Source organism: Corvus moneduloides, chromosome 9 (genome assembly GCF_009650955.1).
Source record: "Corvus moneduloides isolate bCorMon1 chromosome 9, bCorMon1.pri, whole genome shotgun sequence".
Classification (NCBI taxonomy): domain Eukaryota; kingdom Metazoa; phylum Chordata; class Aves; order Passeriformes; family Corvidae; genus Corvus; species Corvus moneduloides.
The window spans coordinates 24,388,255-24,412,198 of NC_045484.1; the positions used below are offsets into that span (position 1 = coordinate 24,388,255).

The following is a 23,944-nucleotide window of genomic DNA, read 5'->3' on the forward strand; positions in this document are numbered from 1 at the left end:
CATCGACTCTGTAATCCCAGGACAGAGAATTGTTTTGCACTTTTCTTAGGTAAGTTTGGTGTGATTCATGCTTCTCATTTATTCTCCCAGTGGGAAAAAAGCCTTGTATAGTTACAACAAATGCCTTAAAATAGAAAAGCATGACTTAACAATTTATTTTTTCAGCTCTTTTTTTTTTTTCTTTTAGTAAATGAAGGGAAAGGTAGTGCTGCCAGGAGAAGTGGAATGAAACAGTGTCAAATCATTTTTCAGTTCTGTAGGCAGCCTCTTACCCAGGAAGAATGCAAATTGCTGCTTAGCTGTTGACAAAAAAATTGTTTTGTGGATTTTTAGGTGGGAGGGAGCCTGAGAGTGTTACTCTTTTGGTCTCTCTTAGAATGGGAAGAGCTCATGGGGACACTTGTGTCCTGTGAGCCACATGAATGTGCTCAGTGTCGGAGTGTGCAAGCTGATGGTGTTTGACAGATAAAAGCAGATTCAGCCTGCAAGGTGGATGATTTGCACAATTGAAGTCCGGATATAGGTCTGGCTCTGGATGTTTTGTGCAGCTGATACCGACGCTGAGCAGAAAAATCTGGATGCCTGCTCCTGAGCAGGGTATCTCCACCCACGAGTGAGGGTTGAGGGGTGTGATCATGTTCAGTTCCCGAGGCTATGCCCCTCCTGGGAGGGCTCTGGGTGGATGTTTCAAGGAAGGCTCAGATGCACCTCCCTGCTTCTCTTTTCCTCAGATGAGATGGGCCTCTGGGCACGGGCTTACAGTGCCCCAGTCCCTGCTGGTTTGTTTGTACGCTGCTCTTGGGGCAGAGATAATGGGACTGATCCAAAGCCAGCTCCAAAGCAATCACAAGTCTTTCCTTTGTCTTCAGTGGGGTTTGGATCAGGCCCAAAGCTCATAAGCAGTTTTCCACCAAGAGTTCCCAGCACTTATGTGAGTCACTGGCAACAAGGGAAGGGATAAATCCAGCATCGGCTGCTTCAGATGCCAGGCACATTCTGTGTGTGTGTGTGTGTGTGTCACAGGGGTGGATATAAACTCACACAGTCCGGCTGGGTTCCTGCTAAACTGCATGACAGCTTGCAAAGGGCAGGCAGCTATGGGGCTGCTTCCAGGACCGACCTCGAAAGATTTCAGTCGGAAAAGAGCTGGGATGTTCTTGGCAGTGGCCAAGAAAACTTTTCTTGAGAGCAGCTGCCTGGGCACAGGGAAGGAGCTAGGATGGCCGCCCGGTCAGGCTGGCACAGAGAGGTGAGGATTTCCTCAGCATCCCACAAGGCAAGGCAGGGGGAAGGTAAGCACGGGAGAGACGCTTCTGCTCCCACGGGGCTCCCTGTGCTCCCCCAAACCTGTTTGTTTTCTCTCCAGGGCATTAAAGCTGCTCTTGGCCTGAGGGAGGGTGGTCAGTGGGGGGCACATGAGCTCGCCCACACCAGCGGGAGTTTCTCGACAGCCTCTGGTAGCCTTTGGATGCCGTCCCGGGTGTGTTTTAGGACTGGGTGTTCATTTAACATGAACCTTAGCCAGCCCCGACTGTGTGCGGGAGGAAGAGCCATGGGGGGACATGAGGAAGGAGAGGGGGAGGTGTTTTTCTTAGGAAAAAAGCAAGCAGAAATAGACACCCCTTGTCATTTTTTTTGGCAGGCGAGGATAGTTTTGGGAGGGCTGGAGGTCAGAGGAGCTAGATCTTCGCCTGGGTCTTTAATTGTTTTTTTGGCAACCCAATTGTTTTAATCCCCTCCTTTCAGGGGGGATAGGGGAGCCCTCCTGCCCCCTTCCTGTGCTGGGAGCAGGGCAGGAGCTCCTTTGTCACCTGCAGAGCTGTTTTCAGAGCAAGGTGCGGGCAGCTGGGATTTCCTGATGCAAAATGCAGCAGGAAAGCTGGGCTCTCCAGGCCAAGGAATTAATGACACTGTTAGGGGGGAATTTGAGTTTCCACATCACTAAGAAAAGGAACTGGATACCCGAGGCAATAGACCAAAGTCAAGCTATAAAGTAATTACATTTCTCCCTGCGTTTCATGTGTTTGTTTAATTTTAGTGTTTAAAGGGAAAGGTTTCCTGAAAGCACTGTGCCAGCGACTCTAAAAAATAATTGTGTGTCTTTCTTTAACATATATTCTGGCAGGAATGTCCTGCCTATATTTTTTGGCAGAGGCTTTTGCTTTATCATTAGTCTTTTGACTATGGTTTTAAGTTAGGCTTGAGGTTGGTAAGATGGCAAACTCCACCATTTCTGGGTTGTCACCTCCATCTCTTACCCTTTACTTGTAGGACTATGGGGCGCTTTGCTATCCTGTGCTGTGTTAATCCCAGTTCCTCCATACAGCAGGCAAGAGTAATTTGCACAGCCATCTTTTGGCATTGCTGCCTGCCTGGCTGGATTGAGGTGTGAAAAACTGCAGATCTTTAAAGCAAAACTTGTGAAGACACCAGGCCAGCACTTTGCTCTGCACTCTGACCCTGTTTCTGGGTTGAGCCAGTGCTGCACCTGCAGCTGGCTCAGAATGCTGTGGGATGGTCCCTCCTGCAGACCCTCCCTGTGCCTGAAACACAGTGCTGGGTGTGAAGTGGGGGTACCCCTAATCCCACACAGGAGTCCCTTGAAAGGCGGGAGAGGTTTTCTCTAAGACTTGTGTATTTTTTGGTGTTCCTTTCTATGAATGACTTTTCAGTTTTAATAGTCTCTGAGGGGCTGCAGTGCCAGGAGAGCGACCACACTGCAGGACCTCATCTTGCAAAAGTGACAGCTTTGTAAGGGCACTTTGCAGTGACACACCTTTCTGCCTTGCCCTGCAGAAGCAGACCTGGCTGTGGTTCACGTGCCACTTCTGGGAGTTCTTTTCTGTGGGATATTTTATAAATCCTGTCCCTCTACCCTATTCACAAGGTCATGACAACCACAGCCTGGTGCTAGACTTGGAAACATCAGGTGAACCACCCCAAACTGCCATTTGGCACCTGTGAAAGAAGCCCCAGCCCCTGACAGAAGGAAGGGAATGTGTGCCTGGAGCACCCTGCAGCTGGGGACAGAGCAGGTTGTTTGTCAGAATGAGAAGCATGTCATCACATAGCTTGCAAGGCAAGCAATTCCTACTCTCATATGCAAAACCACGCCTAAATCCCAGTCTGTGGAAATACACTGACACGCTGTGCATGTTAACACACCCTTCAGTGAACTGGGTAGCACAGAGGAGAGGTCAATAAATGGGGAAAATGAAAGGAATATGGTAGAACGTGCTCATGTGTTCATGCTAGAGTCGCTTGTTTTGGGATTTGGTTTTTTATTTTAGATTAGAAGTATCTTTTATTTGGTGCAACAGAGAAAGAGGAGAAAGCGTATCAGGCATATAATGAAATGGAACCATTTCAAAAGCATGTGGCCGAGTGGCATGACATGGAAAAATGGCACAGCTGTTTTCGTGCACTCACTGTTAGTGTGTGTAAGCTGGAGATGTGAGCGACTGTGCAGAGCCCTGTGCAGAGCGAGATCCAAGCCCAAGCCTTATTTACAGTAGCCTCATTCTTTGTACTTCAGGAGAGAGTGAGCATTTTTATTCAGTATGATTGGAAAGACTCACCCCAGCACCTCTAAAGATGGAAATCCAGTACTCCTAGAGCTGCATGTTTAATTGGGGGTTTGGGAATATTAGGAAGCTGCTTAATTAATGCAATTGAAATAATTTGGTAGGACTTAAAGCCAGTCATTTCTCACAGCTAAACCCACACATCAACATCTACGTAGAACCTTTGTGCAGCTCTTCCCTTGAAGAATGAGATGTGATCATCTAAAACAGGGAACAGAAGTGCTTTGTAATGCAAAGTTTGCTGTCACGATGCTTTTGTGTAGAATGCAGATCATCTTAAAGTGTTATTGAGATAAGTGGGGTAGATTGAACCAGAGTGTATTGCTAAAGGTACATCTTTGTGTTTCTGGAGTAGCTGCAGATTTGGATATTAAACCTTATCCACAATGGGTTTGAGTGTTCTACACTGTGCTAGTTTCCCCTCACAAAGGTACTCAGTCTGTTCTGTTGGAAAGTCCGTGATGTAATGTTTTTCTGTGATTATCCAGTAGAAGTTAGCTCCACTCTCATCCCTGGTTTGATAACATTAGAGAAAACCAGTTTTCTGAAGCTGTTGAGAGGATGCAATAACATCTTGATGCCTGTCATATTTTAAGATTTGCAGTTCCCTTCAATCATGTGTTCATTCATGACTCGTGCATGCAGACACAAAGCAGGTGTCCTGTGTGGTAGCAAACCTGTCTCCTTTGAGAAGTTTTGGCACTAGGACTGTACGTGATAAAACACATGGACTTTCCATGATAGGAAAGTGCAGAACTAGGAACAAAGCTTGCTGCAGTCATCTTTTAGCAGCACTGACAGTGAAATCATGTAATTTCCCCTTGTAGGTATGATGCACCCAAAAAGAATCATCCCTTTTGCCAATAAAGGCTTTCTCCTTTTTTCCTTCCCCTTCCCCTTGGTCAATTTTCACTGCTTGAAATTTAAGATAATTCCTGATCTCTTGTCTAGACAGTGGGTTTTAATTTTCTGACATGTAAGGAGTTTTCTGGCCCTTCCTCATGCTGTTTTTCCGGCAGTCACAAGCTCTGTCGGACTGGTAGGGGAGGTGCGTTGATTTGCAGCTGAATTCTCTGAGGCTCTGTCTGTGCTGGGTGATGCTGCAGAGGGCAGGGGGGTGGTGTCAAATACATCCCCAAACCAGAGCAGCCAAGGTGGGACTATTTCAGGGAAGACTGTGGCAGTTCAGGGCAGGCAGGAGAGTCTTTGCATGACCCTTGGTGATGGCACTTGTGAGTTGTAATGCCCAAGAGCAAGGGTTGGTCATCCCAAATCCCGGCTGTGACAAAGAGCTCAGCTGTGGGTAGCCTCTCTAGAGAGTAGGAAGCCTGTCCTGATGGAGAGGTCCTGGACCCAGCTGCCAGCAATAGTCCTCCAGTATCCTCCAGCAGTTGCACATGATGCAATTTGTGCTTGGAGCTCAGTGTTTACTAGCTGCAGATAGAGCTGTCCTCTCCAAATGTATCCTATTATATCCTGAACACATTTATGCTCCCAGCCTCCACTGAATGCTTAAGAATGGGTAGTACCACTTTACAAAGTGTTGGTGATGCCCACAACTTTAGCAGGAGTTTCTCCAGCTGGGATTTCTTTTCTGAAAGCCTCAGCCTCTGAGGTGTGTAAAGCAATGGGCAAGTACAGATTTCAGAAAGCTAGAATTTCAGATTACAGAAAGCTAGAATTTCTGCTGCTCAAGGTTGCAAGGAATGATGATTCTTAAGGGTTAAAAACTTCCTAGATATTGTATAGTTAAAATCACATGAATATTTATGTCACACCCATGATTTTGTGGGGAAATGATTTCCAGCCAGAGGGTCTCTGGATAGCAGCCGTGTGAGAGTTCCAGGAGCAGACTTTGATTTACTGCTGCAGTTCACTACACCTCATGCATACCATCAGCATACTCAAAATTATGGTGTTTTCTAATCTGACTATCTCTGCCCTCTCATTATGTCTTCCTGCCATTCTTTTTAGCCTGTCAGCTGTTTCAGTGGGTGTTTGGTGTAGCAGTGAGACAGACACTGCTGTTTCATTTCCGGGTGTGTTTGGTGGAGAGCTTGGGGTACTCCAGAAATGATAACAGACACAATTGAGGCTGAAATTCAGAAGCCTTGAAACATGAGAATCAAGCCCTTATCTGTGGCCTTCATCACCTCCCTTGTGCATGTGCTTTATCTATGCCTTTATTGTATATCATTGCCAGACTATCCTGGCTCATTTTTCTCCCTCATCCCAATTCCCTGATGTCATATCAAGCATCCCTATGGGATAAGTCTCTCCCACTAGGTGCTTGCTCGTGGCTTCTCCCTGGTCCTTGCCCCATTTCTCCTGCTCTGCAGTTTTGTTACTTTCCTCTTTGCTTGATTTGGGCAGTGGTGGGAGCCCAGGGGCCGAGATGGCAGGGATGGATTTCTTCTCTCTCTTCTGGTGCCCAGAGCCACAGTCATGTCCAGCAGCCAAGAAAGGAATTATAGCAAGGAAAGTCCTGAGCAATCCCCAGAAGAAGCAAGCCCTAGAAGCCCCAAAATGGAGCGAGATCAAGGCAGACAAAATCTGTAGAGGTTTTTTTTCCCAAAGGCTAATAAATCTTCAGTGGGGTGTATTCAAAGGCTTTTCACTTTGCCAAATTTGGATGTAAAAGGCACATCCCTGTTCCCAGGGTGACACCAAATTTCCAGTCTCCTTTCCAGAAGATGGAGGCGTGAGAGCAACTCCAAAAAAATAATTGTTAGAATTTTTATATCGACTAAGCACTTTTCTCTAATCTTGCGTTGGAAAACTGCCAGGCCTCCCCTTCTCCCACTCTCCTTGCCATTTCCTAGAAAACTCTGCTGGAGGCAGACACCTGGCAAAGGAGAATTTCAGCCCCAAAGGCTTTAATGTGGTGAAACAGGGGCTCCTGATGGCACATGATTAGGGTATCCCTGCTAACACCCTTCTGGCATCCCAGTGCTGCGCTGCACCGCATCTCCCACCAGCTTGAACTCAGGGCCTCACGCTAGAAAATTCATTCCCTGTCACTTTGAGCAGGCTAAATGGGAGATGTAAAAGCACTTTGCAGTGTTCAGGGAGTATCAGGCATGAGTGCAAATGGGAAGACCGTGGCAAGTGCTCCCTGCCTGTGCTTCAAGGTAACCCCTGCCAGCGTGCGCCGCCTCCTTGCAAATGCCATACAACGTTTTTCACTCTCTGCTGGAGGAAAAAGCTGCCCTAAGAAAAGCAGAATGAGGGCTGATGTTTTGAAAGGTGTCCAAGAGTAACAAAACTCAACTCTCCAGGGCTGAGTTTTGCCTCTTGTGTTTCTCAACTAGGGTGGTTGAATGTGTTACAGACCTATCAGAAATTTTGCTACAAATGCACAAATATTAATCTACAGCCATTTCCTTTGCTTTCTTAAACATGAATGAGGATTTTTGTCTCTTTCTCCCTCCATAAATTGTTCATGGTCAGAGGGGGCATGTTCCGTGTCAAAGTCTTGACCGCCAGGATCAAACAAAAAACCCTTGTGAACTCAGAAGTGGAGACAAATAAATGACTATTACTTTTTTTTCCCTTTTGCCTGGAGTTAAACCTTTTCTGTCAACAATATTGACTTTGTTCACTTGGAAGGAAAGAGAGGGAGAGAGAGAGAGGGAGATTTCTCTAGATGCTGCACAGAAAAAAAACATTTTGGAAGGAGGAATGAAAAAAGACAGAGGTTACAGGAAATGGTAGACATTTTTTGTTGAATTAAACCATTAGGAGTGACCCAAAAACCAACGGGAAAGAAAGGAAACAACTGGATACATTTAGGTCACAAGAACCAGCCAAACGGGGAGCTGAAACCAATTATCATAAATGAATGTTTCTCTTTTATTCATGACCACCGTGTATGCTCCCATGATGCTCTTTGTCTTATTATAAAAACAGATGAAACTATTTCGTTTTGTTCTTATACTTATTAGCTAATGCAACTTTTGGGCAATTTATCAAACACTAACACATGTTGTGATTAATAAGCTCAGAGAATTAATCACGGCTAAAGTCCCTTAAAAAACAGGGGATGTCGGGTCCCTCTTAAATATATGTTTGTGCAGGATTATGTAACTTAAGCAGTGACATCTAGTTTTGATGCATATTCATGCATTTTACATGCAGAAAGATCCCTGAAACCATATGTTCAAGCAAGTTATAATTACAGTAACTTCAATTTCTATGGGACTTTGCCCTGCAGCATGGGCAGAGCAAGCCCTGCTTGCCCTAGACGTGGGTGCTGGGGGTGGTGCACAGAGCCCACCCCCTCACTGCAATCGGGAGAGGGAAGCAGCATTTGGGGTTTGGACTGTTGCTGCTGAGCTTCAAAGGGGAGATGTCACAGTTGCTGTGGACCACAGAAAAAAACCCATCTGCTCCTTTTTAGATTCTTTCCCAGAGGTCTTGCTGCCCCCTTGAATCCAGATACCAGTGAGGGAGGAGGAAAATGCCACTAAACCTGGCCATAGCAGCTCTCAGCATCTTCCTCCCTCCCACTAACTCGGCACAGCCTCTAATGGGCCGTAACTGGCTCTTAAGTGCCCCTAACCACTTCACTGAGGTTAGAATAAATTTCTAAATGGGGAAGAGGAATCAGAGGCAGCCAGCATATCCTGAAGCCTCACTGAGGTGTGGAGAAGCCGGTTCTGTGCTGTGAGATGCAGCTTCAGGGTCAGGGGAGCCTCCACGGGGGTAGTGGGGCAGTGAGCTGGAGCTTTACTTTAGGGTGGTCTTCTTGATAGGAAGACAACCACCAGCCAGAGGGGACCAGGGGGAATTCTTCTCACTGGAGCATTTGGAGTTGTGGAAGCAGATGTTGTGGGAGTTTGGGTGTCCTTTTCCATAGGCAGATCTGAGTGTCTGCAGTGAGGAGGGATGTGGGTGGGGAAGTGGTCACTTGGGCACTGGCAGAGGCTGAATTGCTTATAAGTATTTCCCAACAGAAGCATTGAAAAGGCTTGCTTGCAGCCTGGCTGAGGGACACTGTCGAAAGAGTGACATGAATCTTTTGAGGATATTTGTTCTTCACTGAAATATATGCGCGTATACATATTTTTGACTCTGCACCCCGGCTCCAGGCAAGACCAAATCTTAACATCCTTGAACATCACAATAGATGGAAAGTCTATTGTTTGGTTGCTGTGAAAATGAAGAAGTGCATCCCCATTTCTAAGCTCCAAAGTACAGTAAGGCAGCTCCCTGACGCTCCCTGTTAGCAGCCTGTTCTGCTCAGCGAGGTACTTGCTGTGTCAACATCCAGTTGACTTCAGCAGGAACAAAGTATTTGTTTAAGTGCTTTTATTGACTAGGGAGGGACTTATGCATGTGTTTAAATGCTTTCTAGAACTAAGGCATAAATGCTTGATTCTCAAGGCCCAGCAAAATAATGGGGCTGGTCTTCAGTCAAGCATAAATTCTAGACTGTGCTACAGGAGTAGCTGAGTGAAATTCTATAGTATGGGTCAGAGCAGGTTTTCATAATGATCCTAAAATATCTGTATCTCTCCACAGACTGCAATGAGATTTAGATCTCAGTCTTTAAAAAAGAAAAAAGGTGAAAGTGAAGTTATTGTCCTCTGTGGTCAAGGCATCTGAATAAACTCTTTCTTACTCATTAATGGCTGCGAAATGAAATTTACGCAAGTTTATGCAGCTAATTTGTCAAGCATTCAACAAAATATGCAAAAGGATGCTGCCAAGCCTGCTTGTGTGGAAGTACTCTGGCATTTAAGAAGAAAGAAACATCCCTAGAAAACACCTGTTGGCATTTTCCACAAGAACAAGATCTTTTTCTGTGCCTCTCACGTGTCAGCAAATTAATTTTTTTTCTCCCAGCTTAATCCCAGTGAAGTGTATTTATTTTTTTTCTAAAATAGACACATACCACCAAAATGTTTCTGGTGTGTGTTAACAACATGTTGGCCTTATGGGCTACATTTCTTCTGGGGAAGGTAGACGACCTTTTCCTTCGAGTTTCCAACCGAGATCGCCAGCAAAAGAAAATTAAAAAGCAGGCTTTTCATTTTCGTTTTTCGGCAACCCTGATGTGGTTGCCGAGGCATTGCTTAGAAACACAAACATTACAGCACATATGGAAGTCTACTGTCGAGTGGAACTGAGTCCTAAAGCAACATGTTAAGTCGGAAAAATTTATGTTCATGCTAAAGCAGCAGTGTGGTAATCGGTTTCAATGGAAGTAAAAGGAATGCATCAGAGATGAAAATGGCTCTCTCCCTTGGATGCAAGTGCAGGAATTCAGATCCATGGCCTGGGATGATTGTGTGAAGAGGAAGTTGCTTTTGTTAGGGCAAATCAGGCTTGTGGCAACTGTACTTCTCTCTGTGCACTTGCATCTGTGTGCATAGAAGCAGCTTTATTTCGGACAATTGTTTAGGATTAAAAGACCTTTAAGTCCATCAAGTAGCATATGCCCATTTATATACACTCAAAATACCCATTTTTTCCCTTTATTTGGATGTAAATGAGGTAGTTTCAGGCTTGCCGAGGGTGATGGAGGCACAAGTCCAAATTCTTGCTTTGCCAAGACAAGCCATTCAGCTCTTTCCAGGGGCCTTATCAGGGTTGCTTCTTTAGGTACCCTAGTATTAGGGAAAAGAGAGATAGGTATGTCCAGGAAGAGATTAGTCATGACTCTTTTAGGATGGTCTGAATAATCTCATGTTGGTGCTTTCTTCAATTGATTCAAAAGGGAGCCTGGAAAACTTGCTTAGACAAGATGTGATACCTTAAAGCAAATAAATCACATTTAACGCTTCCTCTCTGAAACCTGCCCTCCTGTCCACAAAAAGCTCTTGGCATCTTGACTGCATGTCTGGTTCAATACCTAAATATCTTCAAAAAGCCCAAATACCCCTAGTTTCTCATAATTATGTGCTTTCTTGCTTAAATTATGTTATTTCTTGCTTGTGAACTTGAACCTCCTTGAGAAGAGTACAATGCTAAATAATGATGTCTGTGAATTTTTCAGATATTGGGAAGACTCACGCTTTAAAAATATTTCAGAGACAGAACTTCTAATACTATCAGGAAAAGGAAAAAAGGAGAACAGTGTTTATTGCTGCTGGAGTTGTGTACTTGCAGTCTCAGCATTTTCTAGTCAGTGGGCTAAAGCATTTTTGCAGATGTAATGGCCTTGAAAATTAGCGTTTGCCTTTCTCTATTCCCAGGGAGGCTGCCTGCCTAGAGACTCCTCTGTTTTGGATTCTAGAGGTGAATCAAGTGTGGTGGTCAAACATGGTTTGGAGGGTGAAAGGCAGGTGGGAAACCTGCCCTGCCCTTCACCTGGTCCCATCCTTGAAGCGCCATCACCACTACTGCAGTACCAGGGGCAGGATAAAGTGCCAAGCTCCAGCTGCTTCTTTTCCCCATGGATATCATACCCCAGGCCTCAGCAGAGCTGAAATCTTGTGCTATGTGGGTTAGACATGCAGGTAGCCCAAAGCTGGGCTAAGCCCAGCTGAGGAGCTGCTGGAGCAAAGGCAGCAAGTGTCTTGCAGGAGAGAAGGAGGCTTTGAGGACCTAGTGCACAAATCCTTTGTATCCCAGTTTTATCAGCTTGCCTGCTGAGGGAATAGCTTGCTTTTTAAGTTGCTTATTGTTTCAGGCCTACAGCTAATCCTCTAAGAAAGTAATTTCTGTTGCTCATGGCTAATACCCCATCCTGCATTGAGAGTTATATCAGAGCAGAATTGCTGCTTAGTCACTGGCTGCTTTTCAGCCAAAGAAACATCATGGGTTCAGGATTATTGTGATTTTTTACTTTTTTCTCTCTCTCTTTTTTTTTAATCCAGATGAATATTTAGATGTCATTTTTGATGTTCAATTCCTTGATTTTGCCCAGTTGAAAAAGCCACCTATTTATATGAAAAATATTTTTGGAAGCCTGAAGATAACCACGTCACTCCCATGGTTAAAATGTTTTATATAAAACTTGTTATTACCATAGATCAATGGGATATGTACAGAATATGTTACAATGGGGCCTGTGTTAAGGATTTGTCAAGATTTCCATTATAAACCACTATTTTCGAGGGTTTATAACTCAATCATAAAAGTTCATTCCAAGCTAAAACTTGGCAAACAAAATGTCAACCCAGGAGAGATTTTCTTTTACCAGATTTACTTTAATGCTTTAAACTGATTTGTCTATTTTAAAATTATACGAGTGCCCTGTTTTATAGACTTTCTGCGTATACAGGGTGCGTGTGTGCTAATATAACACACATACCAAGGAAAAAACAACGTTAAAAGCACATTAGCACAGCAAATCAGAGCTCCAAAAAACTCACAAGGTTAAAAATGAGGTTGGATTTGCAGTTTGTGGAATCTTAAGCATTGGAATGCCAACTTTGAGCTCAATCTTCAACTGGTGGCTTCTGCTGCTCGGGGCTGGTTTACACCAGCTGAGCTGCTGTCCTGTCGTGATGCCACCCAATGTGTGACACCTCCAGGCATCTGAAAAAGCTGCTGTTGAAAATTGGAAATCTTGACACTAAGGTGAAGGGTGGCTAGAGAGGATTGAGGACCTTCTCAGGGCAGCTGGTGTGACAGGGAGCAGACGTTCAGCTGATCTCCCATCCAGTGATCCTGGCTGCTCTTGATGGTCACAGGGAAGAGGTGGGTGTGGCAATGAGGTGCCAAGATTGGAGGATTAAAGCACAGCTCTCAGTCTCTTTCCCGCGATTAAGGAGCCAGAATCTGGCATCACCATGTAGTAGGTGGCCTGAGCTGTTCATCACTCTTAAACACAAATGTCATTGTCAACACCTACATCTGTCCTCGATGCCATGGTACCTGCTCCAAGTATTCCTTTCCCAGTGCTCTGTCTTTGGCTGTGATAGATGAAGCGTGGCTCATCCCACTCACAGCCCAAAGCCCTGCCTTGCAGCAGGGCCTGCTGCAGAGGAGGACATGCTGCTGGACTTTCAAACCCCCAGCCTGAGCCCCTGAGTTTGGACAGGCAGCAGAGAAGCACAAAAGCCTCCAGGAGGCGTTGGAGGGGAGTTCTAAGGCCTGAGGGAACTGATTTGTGTCCTTTGACCACAGCAGGGGTCTCAGTTAACCCTGCTACCAGCTTGTGGGCCTCAGCTGGCTGCCCAATACCTTGAGGTGAATCCAAGCCTTGGCTCTTTGCAGGACTGAGCTTTAGAAACAGAGGGTCAGACCAGCTTTTCCCTCTCTGGAAGGGGATGTACAAGACTTGAGTTTGGCATCCTTCCCTGGTGCCCTGGCCCCCTTTCCCCTGAAATCCTGGGCTGTGACCTCTTTTCTCCTGATAAGACAGGGGTGTTTGTCATCTCCAAGTATCACTAGGCTGTGTTACACTCTGTTTCAGCAACCCCCTCCTGGGATCTTTTGTGGAGCTTGGTGTTGAGTCCCGCTTGCTCGTGGGTTTTGTTAATTGAGGGCAGAAGTAGGTTCCCCTCTCTGCCATAAATCCAGCGCGCACACACACGCACTTGTAAGATATTTAGAAAAGCTCTACTCTGCGTATCTTAAATGTGTGCGGGGGGGTGGGGGTGGGGAGTAAAGAAAAGCAATAAAGAGTCTACATTATACCACATGTGTGAGCAAAGGGCTGTGGTTAACTCCCTTCAGATAGATTTCAACCAGGGCCCCTTTGTAACAGCCCCCAGAAGACTACTGAAAAGTCGGCATCCATAGTTTTAAATAGGTTAATTTAAAAAATAAATTGTATTAGAGACTTTTCCTCCCCCCACCTCTGCAAACCAAATACACAAGTGGCACAAACAGGGAGAAATGCAGCTGGTTGTTGTGTCTTACACTGGGTAGCCAGCTTCTCCTGGCACGTTGGGGACATCGGCAGTGGAGAAGGAGGGAAGAGAACCGTGAGTGCCTCTACCTGGCAGTCCTTCTGTGCTGGGAGAAATGGATGGTAATTTTGTGGTCAGTGCTCTGGAGAGGGATGATGTTGAATAGGTTGGTGAGAATTTCTTGATGCATATGGGATAAAGAAAGCCTTGACCTAAATAAGGGAGAGGGGAGCACTACAACCCCTGTATCCTTTTTCCTCCCTGCCCTACCTCACCTTCCCTTCACTTAGGAGTGGTGACAAGCTATTGCTTTTTCTGCTGCCTATATTGCTGCTGATTATGGGATCCTCTGCTTGTCCTGACATGCCTGTGCTGCCCCCAGCCCCATCTATCCCCACGGTGTGCCCACAGCCAGCCGTGACAGAGTGACACACAGCCCTGTGACTCGTCCTGTGCTGACTGAGCACACAGGAGATTAAGGGACATTAATAAGAATCAGATTGAGAACAAAGTGAGTTGACAACTGGGCTTTGATTTTCCAAAGTGCTTTTTGGATGAAAAATGCTTCTCTCTCTCTCTCTCTTTTTTTTTTTTTGGATGTTGTTTGGCACAAAGGATGACATTATTTGCATTGGCACCTTTTCCAGATCAGCTCCCAGAACACTTCCAATCTAGGATTGCTGATTTTTCACTTGTCAAGAAAACAAAACAAACTGGAGTAGAAATGATGGGTTTGGCTTTTGTTTTGTGTGTTGTGAAAAACAAATAAACAAAACAAATATTTTTCCAAGTTTTTTAATGGAGAATCAAATTCCCATGCTTACCAGAGTTGCTAATTAAGCAAGCCAGATGGAGAACACTACACCCAGGGATGTGCAGTGTTTCCTCATAGCTAGTCAAACTGTTTATGAGTATAAGAAATGTACTACAAACATGTCTCTTCATCATTTTATTCATCATTGATGCTAAAAGTTCAACTATTAGATCAGTGGAAGCGAGATCTCACTTTTCTACTGAACTCTAAGTCAGAAATAAAACAGCTTCTCAGAGAACAATATAGCCACAGTGGAGGAAGCCGGGTCACCTTTTGGTGAATTTAAATGAGTTCTTAATGAAAAGGGGAATAAATTTTTCACACATTCCTCTGCATTAAAGAGGGGTCAGAGTCTAGCATCAAGGTGAGCCCAAACTCAGGAAAGACACAAAGGGAATTCCTGAGCTGCCGACAGAAATGTCTCTCCAGTCTGCCAGGAGCCAAAACGCTACTGCTGGAAAAACAGCAGGCAGGGTGGAAATCTGGGTCCAATGAAGGAGCAGCAAGGGAAGCTGTGGAGTGGGGTCGCAGAGGGGGGAAGATAAACAGCATCCCCACACTACAGAGGTCAAGCTTATTACAGAGATGAGGCTGGTGGTGGGTGTGAATAGGTTCAGCCAGATGGCAGGGACCAGCAATTCTGCCCCCTATTAATGAAACTTTGCAGCATCCAGTCCTTATTGTAAAGGTGTGAGGCACTTGAACACTGGCTGTCAGGATTTATTAAAAATGTGTGACCTCAGGCAATTTACCAAGTTCTCCATATCTCAGTTTTGCTCTCTGTAAAATGGGCTGTTGCTCCAAGGGAATTACTGTAAGGATTAGCAATGGAGGTGGACAGGACAGCTTTTTTTTCCCTGAGAGTTGATTTATATTTATCTATCTGATGCAAACTTTAAATGCCAATGCAATGGACGTTTTTTTAATATCTGGGTAATCTCTAAAGCAGCAATCCTGAGCTGTCATTTGTATAGTGCTTTCCTGCTCTGTGGTGATCCTCGAAGATATTGCCAGTCAGATTTAAGAATGATCTTGCAAAAATGGATTTCACTCATGTGACTGCCACTTTACTCAGGTGGCATGACCACAGCCTCTTCCCAGGGCACACATACAGGGATCTGCTGGGCTGTGCTGGGATTTCTGACAGCGCTCCAGTCCCACCTGCAGTGCCCAGCTTCTCTGCTGTGGGAGTGGTGCCTTTGCTGGCTGTTCCTGGTGTCTCTCTGCTCCTCTCCATGAGTGAAGGAATGAATTGCAGTTCCATGGGTAGCCAGGAGCTGAGGCACTGTCGTCAGGAGCCCTGTGCAGACCTGGGCTGGTTGTGGCATGATGATGTCCCTTCTCAGCTGGACCTGTGGTGGCTTCGACCCCACTGTAGGAAGCTCAGCCCTGCTGTGTGGGGACAAGGGGTGACAGAGCTGTGGGCACAGTGGGATGGGCAGCCAGCCCTCCTGGGCCTCCAGCAGGGAGTGGTGGTGGGTACTGAGTGGGAAGACATCTCCAGGAATAGGGCCTGGCTTTGTTTTGTGTCTCGTTCCTAAATTAGACGCGTAATTACTCGAGTCTTTCCAGCATTAATAAGGGACAGGCATCTCCAGAGGGCAATTCAGACCTGAGTTGTGGGAAGCCCTCCTCGATAGGGAAAGGGGCCCAGTTAGGTTCCTAATTTAGGCTTCTTGGTCGAGAACTTCACATTTGGTGCAAAGACTCTCAGTCTTTGGGGATAAATCTTTGGGATAAGCATAAGAAAACATGTTAAAGCCTGCAAATATCCCCTATTGCTGATAGTGCCCAGGAGAGTTATCTCCTCTGGGAATGGCAACCATCCTCCTTCCCTGCATCTTCTGGGGGGAAATCAGGGGTCCACTGGAGGTAGATGGTGCTGAGCTGCCTTCCCTGTCTAAGTACCTGGTTCTTTTTCTATTATAACTTTATTTAAAAGGAGGGGCAGGGAGCAGTGGGGAGACAAGGAAAATATTTGTGTAAGAAAACTCCACTTTAAAAGACAGCTTAAAACTGGGATTAATAAGTCTGCTTTTATGGAAGCATTTCTACATGTTGTAAAACATTTTTAAAAACATTGTAAAAACTACAGAGTTTCACGTTAAATATGGCTGATTTTCTTTATAGAGCTGACCTGCTTCCCAGAGGTGATGTATACACACCATATGACACAGGGGTTGCTAGGGTAGGCAGTGTTTTTACATTGATTACTGTAGTAAATAATAATGTAAAACTGTGTATAAATAGGGAGTTCAATCCAGAGCTACCTCTGGGGTCTGCAGTTCTTTACACATGGCCCATTTTTCATCACTTCTGTGATTATTTTATTTTATTTTTTTGGAGGAAGAAGGAAAAGGGGGAGGGAATGTGCTGGGTTATTTTTTTTCTTCTCTCTCTTTTTTTTTTTTTTTTTTCCCTCAAAAGAATATCTCCTCTTGGGTCAGCTGTTGAGCAGATGCCAAAAATACTGGTCAATGCTATGGGGAATTTCTTCACTTGGCAATGCAGGCGTTCCAAAGAAAAACAACATGGAGCTGAGGTGGTCAAAGAGGAGTGGGCAGATGACGTGCATGCTGTAGTTTAGAGACTGGGGAAGACATGAGAATATTGTCCAGATATCCCTCAGGAGCAGCAGCCAAGTGAATAACTCTGCTCCCTGCCTACGTAAAATACAAAGTGGTGGGTTTAGACTGCAAAAAGGTGGCTTCATATTCCTTGGAAAAACTTGATAATTGGATAGATGAAGAAGTGCTGGGAGCAGGTCGATGCCTGTCTGTCTGGCTGCTCAGGGATGAACCCCACTGCTGGGATATACCCATTGCTACGAGCAGCTCTGGGCAGGGAGATTTCAGCTCCCTTTTGATGGAGACACAATTAATCACCCCTTAAATACATGCTTTGATGACATTGCCCCTTACACAGGGCTTGTCCCAGCTGGAGGAGAGTGGAGGGGAAACGAGGACCTTCCTGGCTGGTCTAATAGCCCTGGTGTCCCTGGTGAAATTATTGGCCACCACTTAATGCAATTTGTTTCATTTTGCAATTATTCTTCAGGGGGATTTTATAAGCTCCTGTAATAAGTCACTTCTGCTGGGATCCGGAGAGGAAGTGACCTGTATTAGAGGCAGAAGCATTAGCCCAGCCTCCCCTCCACACTGCCTTGGGATCCCAACACAGTGCTTTCCACAGTCCTGTGTGCATGCACTGTGTAGGTGTGTGTGTATGGATACATGTACAGTTCTATATATGACTTTTTATATAGAGTTATGTGCGTGTGCTACACGTGGAAGCAGGGGTCCTCAGGTTTTAGGGGCTGAGAAGCACAAAAACCAGCTGAGCTCTCTGATGTTTGTGCCACAGAGAGATGTGCCAGCAGAAACCAGTTGCCTGCTGGTTTTCCTTGGCCGGACTGGAGGTACTTAAGCACAGGTGCTCATGCTCCCAAATCCATGGTCATGACTGAGCTCCTGCTCTCCAGTCTATGTTTTCCCTTCAAGGTATGCTGTGAGCTGGCTTTCCCAGGGGAGGCTTTCAGGTTCTGGTGGTGGAGCTGGGCAATACTTCAGCTAGCTGCTCTCCTGGGCTTTTTCTGCATGTACAGAAATATCAGGCTTGGGCAGCTTCCCATGGATGTAAGGCAGGCACAGGCCACAAACAACGTGCCATTTCCACATGAGCAAGAGCCCTACGCGTGCACGCTCGCCATAAACGTGTCACCCTGTCCCATCCCCACACAATGAGCGCCCGTATAACCACACACGCAGAGACGCACACACGCTCCTCTTCCAGATTCCAGCGGGGCTGCGAGTTTTAACTACCTAAATTAAAAACAGATTCCGTCCTCCAGTGGGGAGCTGCCAGAAACTCGTCTTTTTCCCCCTCTCTGACTTTTCTCTCCCAAATGCATTGAGGAAAAAATACATGCAGTTCTCCAAAGGGGCAAATGGCTTCTCAGCATGCAGAGAGGTTGAGGGTGGGGGCAGGGGGACACAGGGAGGAGGAAAAGGGAATGCACAGAATTACTTTCTAGTGGTAGAAGAATAAACAGCTTAAGTTAATAAAGTTGAGGCCGAGGAGAACTATTTGGAGAGTGTGGAGGAAGTCAGGGATTAGAGAGAAAATAGGAGCGCAAGAGCAGGAAATAGTGTGGCAGTGCAGTGGACTTGAAGGGAGAGCCAAGGATGGAGGGATGGAGAGATTTGGCCAGCATGGCAGGGACGAGAGTGGGAAACTGAAGGGCTGGCAGCTCTAAGTCACAGCACTGCTGAAGACATGTCACCTTGTTTTCGCCAAAATCTGCCTTGGGAGCCAAAATCTCTACCGAAAATCATGGAACCTATTTTTAGGAGCGAGTTTACTGATGGAGATGCCTTCTTTGTTGTGAGGCACGTGTAGCAGAAACTAAAAGGGAAAAAAACTAAGAGGAGAAAGGGGAGCTCTGGCATGAGAGGACAATGTCAGCCCCATGGGAGGACACCAAAGCTCCCAGCCCTGCAGTCCCTGCTGTCCCAAGCGCCCTCTGACAGTGCTGCTGTCCCAGCATGGGCAGCCCCTTTGAGTGACAGCCCCTGGCGCCAGGCGCGTTGCTGACTCGATGACTTTTTGCAACTGTCGGAGAAGCTTAGCAGATAAGCACACAACAGTTTTTATTATTCCAAGAGGCAGAAGACTCGCCTTAGTGAGCGGTAACAAATACGGACATTCACGACCAGGATTAGAACAAACTGCACTGGTGGGCAAGGGCCAAAGGCAGCACGGAGCTGCAGTGTAACCCAAAACCTCCACAGCTGTTTTCATTTTCCTCCCTTCAACACAGTCCCTGTGTGGTACTTCAGGGAGAATTATGAAAGTGGCGTGTAATTCAGAGAAGTAATGTCTTTCTTTTTTTTTTCCCCCTCCCTTCTCTCTTGCTCTCTTTTTCTCGGAGTAATGAAAATTGCTGTGGTAGATCGTTTTGGATTCAAGGGAAATATTGGACTCTGTTTTCTGTAGCATCTCTCTCATCCCTCAGCAGTCAAAACCATAAATTAAAAAAAAAAAAGAAGTAAAACGAAAGAGGTGAACAGCTTTGAAACCCTGGACATTGTGTGAATGAATGCAGTGACTTCAGGGACCTTGGTGGCCTGAGAGAGACTTGCTGCTTTCATTCCAGTACAAAGCCTGATCTGTACAAATCCCCACTCCGGAGAAGGGGATTCTGCTGCCGTGAAGCCCCGCTGGCTCCCACCAGCATTTTGATGGGAATTGTTTAAAAAGCATGAGGCCACATCCTCTGCTGTATCCTGGTGATTCACACCAGCCTGGAGGATGCTCTACCTCTAAGAAAAAAACATGATTTTATTTCTGGAAGACAAATCCTCACCTGATCTAATGCTCTTTGCTCTGCTGGGCTTAGGCCTGCAGAGAATTTAGCCTTCTTGTTCTTAAACAGAAATGATCAAATTGTGGTTCCTCTGTCCTGTTGCCGGCACAGTTTTCCAAGAGGTTCTGCATTTTCTCATTAAAATCTCTAATTCTCGCATGCACAAAAAATCTGAAAATATTTCTTCTTTTGGTCAACTAAAATATTTTGTTTAAAGCATTTTGAGGCCTTTCCTTTCAATTTTGCAGCTTAAAAAAGAGAAAATTTAAACATATTTAAGTTGAAAAATTAGATATCTTATTTGTCTAAATATTTTAATCCAGTTTTAGCTAAGATTTTATATTAAAAAAATTGAAATTTTTCCATCTTCCCTTGATGTTATTCTTTTAAAAAAGCTAAAGCCAACAAACCAAACTAATATAGTAGCATTAAAAAAAGACAACCCAAAACAAACCAACAAACCAAGCCCCCTAAAGCCCTCAGTTCCACTCCAGGAAACACTTCACCTCTAGTGAATATTAGGAAGAAGTGCTGAAAAGTTATATTTCTCGCCTGAAATTGTTGGGATTGTTCAAAAACCTTAGATAGCTGTTGCATCTTGTTATCAAATTCTGTTGGTCTTTCCTTTAATGGGTTTCACATGATTTTTATTCAACAAGAAAATAACTCAGAGAGCGACTGGAAACACTTAACGTGTGTACCCTGACACATCTGCACATACCATAATAGACACATGAATTTAATGCTCAGTTGATTCAATGCGGGGAGTGGAATTTAGTGTCAAGTCAATTAAAATATCCTGTTCCCACCCCCCTCTTTTCTTCCCCCCCTCAGTATTTATCAGGGTTGCTGCATGGGAGGTATGTGGTGTGGAAGTTGAGGGAGTGCTCGGCGCTCTGCGCCCGTGACGTGGTGTTTGTGCAGCTCAGCAGTGAACGTCCTCGCTCTGCTGCGGTGACGCCTGCTAAAGTCACCACAACCACGCTAGCACAGAGCTCTGCTGCGCCACAGAGAAGAGGGGCAGGGATGGGAAAAGGATGTCCCCGTGCAGTGGTCCCCACACTGTCCTGGCTGGGCAGTGAAGCAGCAAATTTGGCTGCATGAGCGTGGCAGACACAAACCCTGTCCTCGCTGCCCTGTGCGAGTCTGGAAGGCTACTGGAGCTAAACAAGCATTATAAAGCAAACTGTTATGAGCAGCAGATAAATACAGCGTGAAAAAGATTAGTGGTTAGGCAGCTGGGGTGTAGAAATACACTGCTTTCCATCTTGACACGAGTTGTTTTGGTTTTCCTAGAAGCTTATCTATAGGTGTGTTGCGTCCCGTCTGGGGTTCCATACCCGCAATCCAAAGAGTTCAGGATGAGGGCTGTGTGTACCGTGCTGTTCCTGGAGTGTGTGGCACTGTCATAGTGCTGGGAGGCACTGAGCAGTGTGGGGAATATGCAGAATACAAAAATCCTTTATTTGCCAGTAATAATGCCAGAGATGTTACGAAAGTAACATCATCTCTGCAGTGATTTAAGAATCAGTTTTGGTTTCAGTTTGGAAGATTGGCAGAGCTGGATTCCCGTGCTGCTACAATGTCCCCTTTAAGTCAATGAGTTTTCCTCTACTGATGTGTGTGAATTTTGGGTACAGGAATTTATTATTAACATCTGCCCCTTGTAGATCAGAAAAAGCACGGGGAAAAGCATAAGTATATGGAAAGACGAATGTATTTGGATGCACACATAATTTTTTTTAACCAAGGGGATAAACAATCATCCTGGTTTCTATTGTTTTAGTATTCTTCCGGTGTAGACAACCTTTGCAGAACAAAGCTGTCTTTGTAAAGCTAAGTCCTTCAGCATGTGAATACTTACATATGTCCTTCACTGTTTAACTAGAGGCAGAAGGAGCTTAAACCTTGGAGATAAAACTTGTATGTGAGTCTTTGTAGAACTGGAAGTGATCCTGCACTGTGCCAGTGCAGTGATCCCAGCACACCAAACCATGTCTGGTTCACGTTTGGGGCCAGTCCTGATGTATAATTCATACACAACATTTTATTAACTGGCAAATTTCCCCCTGAACCCGCCCCCGCAAATTCTCCAGACTGTAAGGAAGGAATTTGTTGTGCGGTGGCCTCTTCCCCCTCTCCTTGCCCATTTTTTTATGACTGAGGAAACCCTTTTATTGTATGCGAAATAAAAGCTTGATGTGGTCTGCCATTTTTTAATTTACCGTGGTATTAAATACAAAATGTATCCGCTTACAGAAGGTGGTTCATGGCTTGTGGTCTGGGGTTGATCCAGTGCTTGTTGTGACTGATTGTAGGGGGACAGGGAGATGGTAAAAGCTTCTCCAAGGTCTGAGCAGAAATCAGTGGGGTGAAGGCATGAAAGCCTCATCCCCTCTTGCAGAGTTTATCACCCCTATAATTTTTCTCGTGTTGTGCAATGGCTGCCTCGCAGTGCCTCGCAGGATTGATGTCATTCCCCTGGGCTTAAGGTGACAAAGTGACCCTGAGTACCAGCAAGAAGTGAAACCACCAGGTCAAATTCTGCTTTTCCAGTGGAGTAAAGTGCAAAAACCCAGATCAGCTGCAGCTATGGGTGGTAAGAAGATGCTGTGAGTGACTGCACAGAGATAGCACAACCAGCCTCTTGTAAATAATGAATCTGCACTTCCTCAGAGGGAGGAAGGCTATGCGAGCCGCTGGGATGCTCGTGTGGGGTTTGGGAAGGCACAGGCTCATTTTGAGGCAGTTCTGTGTTGTGCCTCCTCGTCTTGGTTTTGCATTTGCTAAACGTCATGGGTTTGTGGTACAGTACTAACAAAAATCGGATGAAAAGGTCTGGATAGCCTGGGTGCTGATGGCTCTGTCTCCATAAAGTGCTATAAATAATATTTGGGGCTTTGAATACAAAGATTTCTGACTCCAGAAGGCAGAATAAAAGACATGAAAGCATGAAATACAAAATATTAGGGCTTTTGTTTTTGAACGATCTTCCTTTATACTGCTCCATTGTCATTAAACCCCTTTCTGACCATGGTTAGACAATGTTAGAGATGGCGAAAGTGCCTTTTCTGGGAAAGGGAAGTTTTAATGAAGACAGATTGGGGCTCTTTCTGCTACTGTTATTGCTGGATTCCAATTTTCCTTCTGGAAGGAGAAAGCAAAACCCAGTCCCAAAGAAAAGCACATATGAAAAGGAAAGAGAAAAGAAGGGCAGTGCCAGAAAACAGCTTCTGAAGCTGAGTCATGGCGAGGTCTCCATGTGGGAGAGGGGCAGCTCTCTGCCTTGGCAAGATCCACCACGGGCAAGCTACTCAAGGCATTGCTTTTTGTTGCCTTTTTGGTTGCAGACTCACAGAAATACCGCTACATAAATAAATAGAAATGGTAATGTAATCTTGGCTGACTAGATCAGATATATGTATATATACTTTAATATATAACAGGCTAGAGAGAGAGACAAGGATTAAATTATAGGAAGAACAGAAGATGTGGGAGAGAAAAAGAGATCAGGAACGGGAATCAGGGTGGCATGTGCTCAGAGCTGACGGAGCAGGAAATATCATCTGGTCCTTTCCAGGGTGGGTCTGGTCAGCTCTCAGGATGCGGGTGCTGAAGCAGTGGGATCTCAGGAGAAGACTTCAGGAAGCTGTAGCACTTACTCATGACAGACTTGGGTGTTGTCTTCAAATCACTCTTGAGTGATGGGTTTTGCAAGGGGAAGAATAAACAAATCAGATTCTTTACATTTTTCATCATGTAATCCTGATTACATTTCTTTTTATCCAGCTCTGAAAACTGCTATTTATTACAGGATCAGAGACTCACATTCTAAAGCTTACATTGACATAATTACTCTGTGTAACTAGTCCACAGCCATGATTGTCATTAAGTTCTTATGTATGGACAATCTTCAAAATAGATATTCTGGCAAGGCTATTAAGCATCAAAAGAAAGAACTCAAGTGTCTTGTCTGGTTGGTAGAATATGTTTAGCACTAAACCATTGCTTTGTTAGTTAAAAATGTGTTTCAGGCAGCACAGGCAATCTCTACTCTCTGCCCAGTGAAAGTGCTCCAAAACTTTCACCGTGACATTGAGATAAATAGTGAGTGCTGAGGCCATCTTCTCTTTGCTGAAACACTTTGAAGCAACAATCAGGTAAAGAAGATCAAGAGTTGATGGGAAATAATTAGAAGCTGTTAAGCTGGCTGTTACCTGGGGCCATGGATGCTCTGCTGTTCATGTCATTTCACTTTGGAAGGTTAGCATCACCAAAATAATTGCAAGCCAATCTTAGGGGCAATTATTGTTGTGACAAAGTATCAGGACTGTAATTTTCTTCATGAAGGGAAAGCTAAAAACACCATTTTGAC

General features: G+C 45.2%; 1 long non-coding RNA gene across 1 annotated transcript in view; it reads left to right on the top strand.

The window, feature by feature from the left end:
• The first annotated feature begins 1,040 nt into the window (after nucleotides 1–1,040).
• LOC116448086 overlaps nucleotides 1,041–23,944 on the top strand; it is a 119,181-nt gene continuing 96,277 nt past the window's right edge. The window contains exon 1 of the long non-coding RNA XR_004241798.1: nucleotides 1,041–1,249. This is a non-coding gene — a long non-coding RNA (uncharacterized LOC116448086). The remainder of the gene's footprint in view (nucleotides 1,250–23,944) is intronic.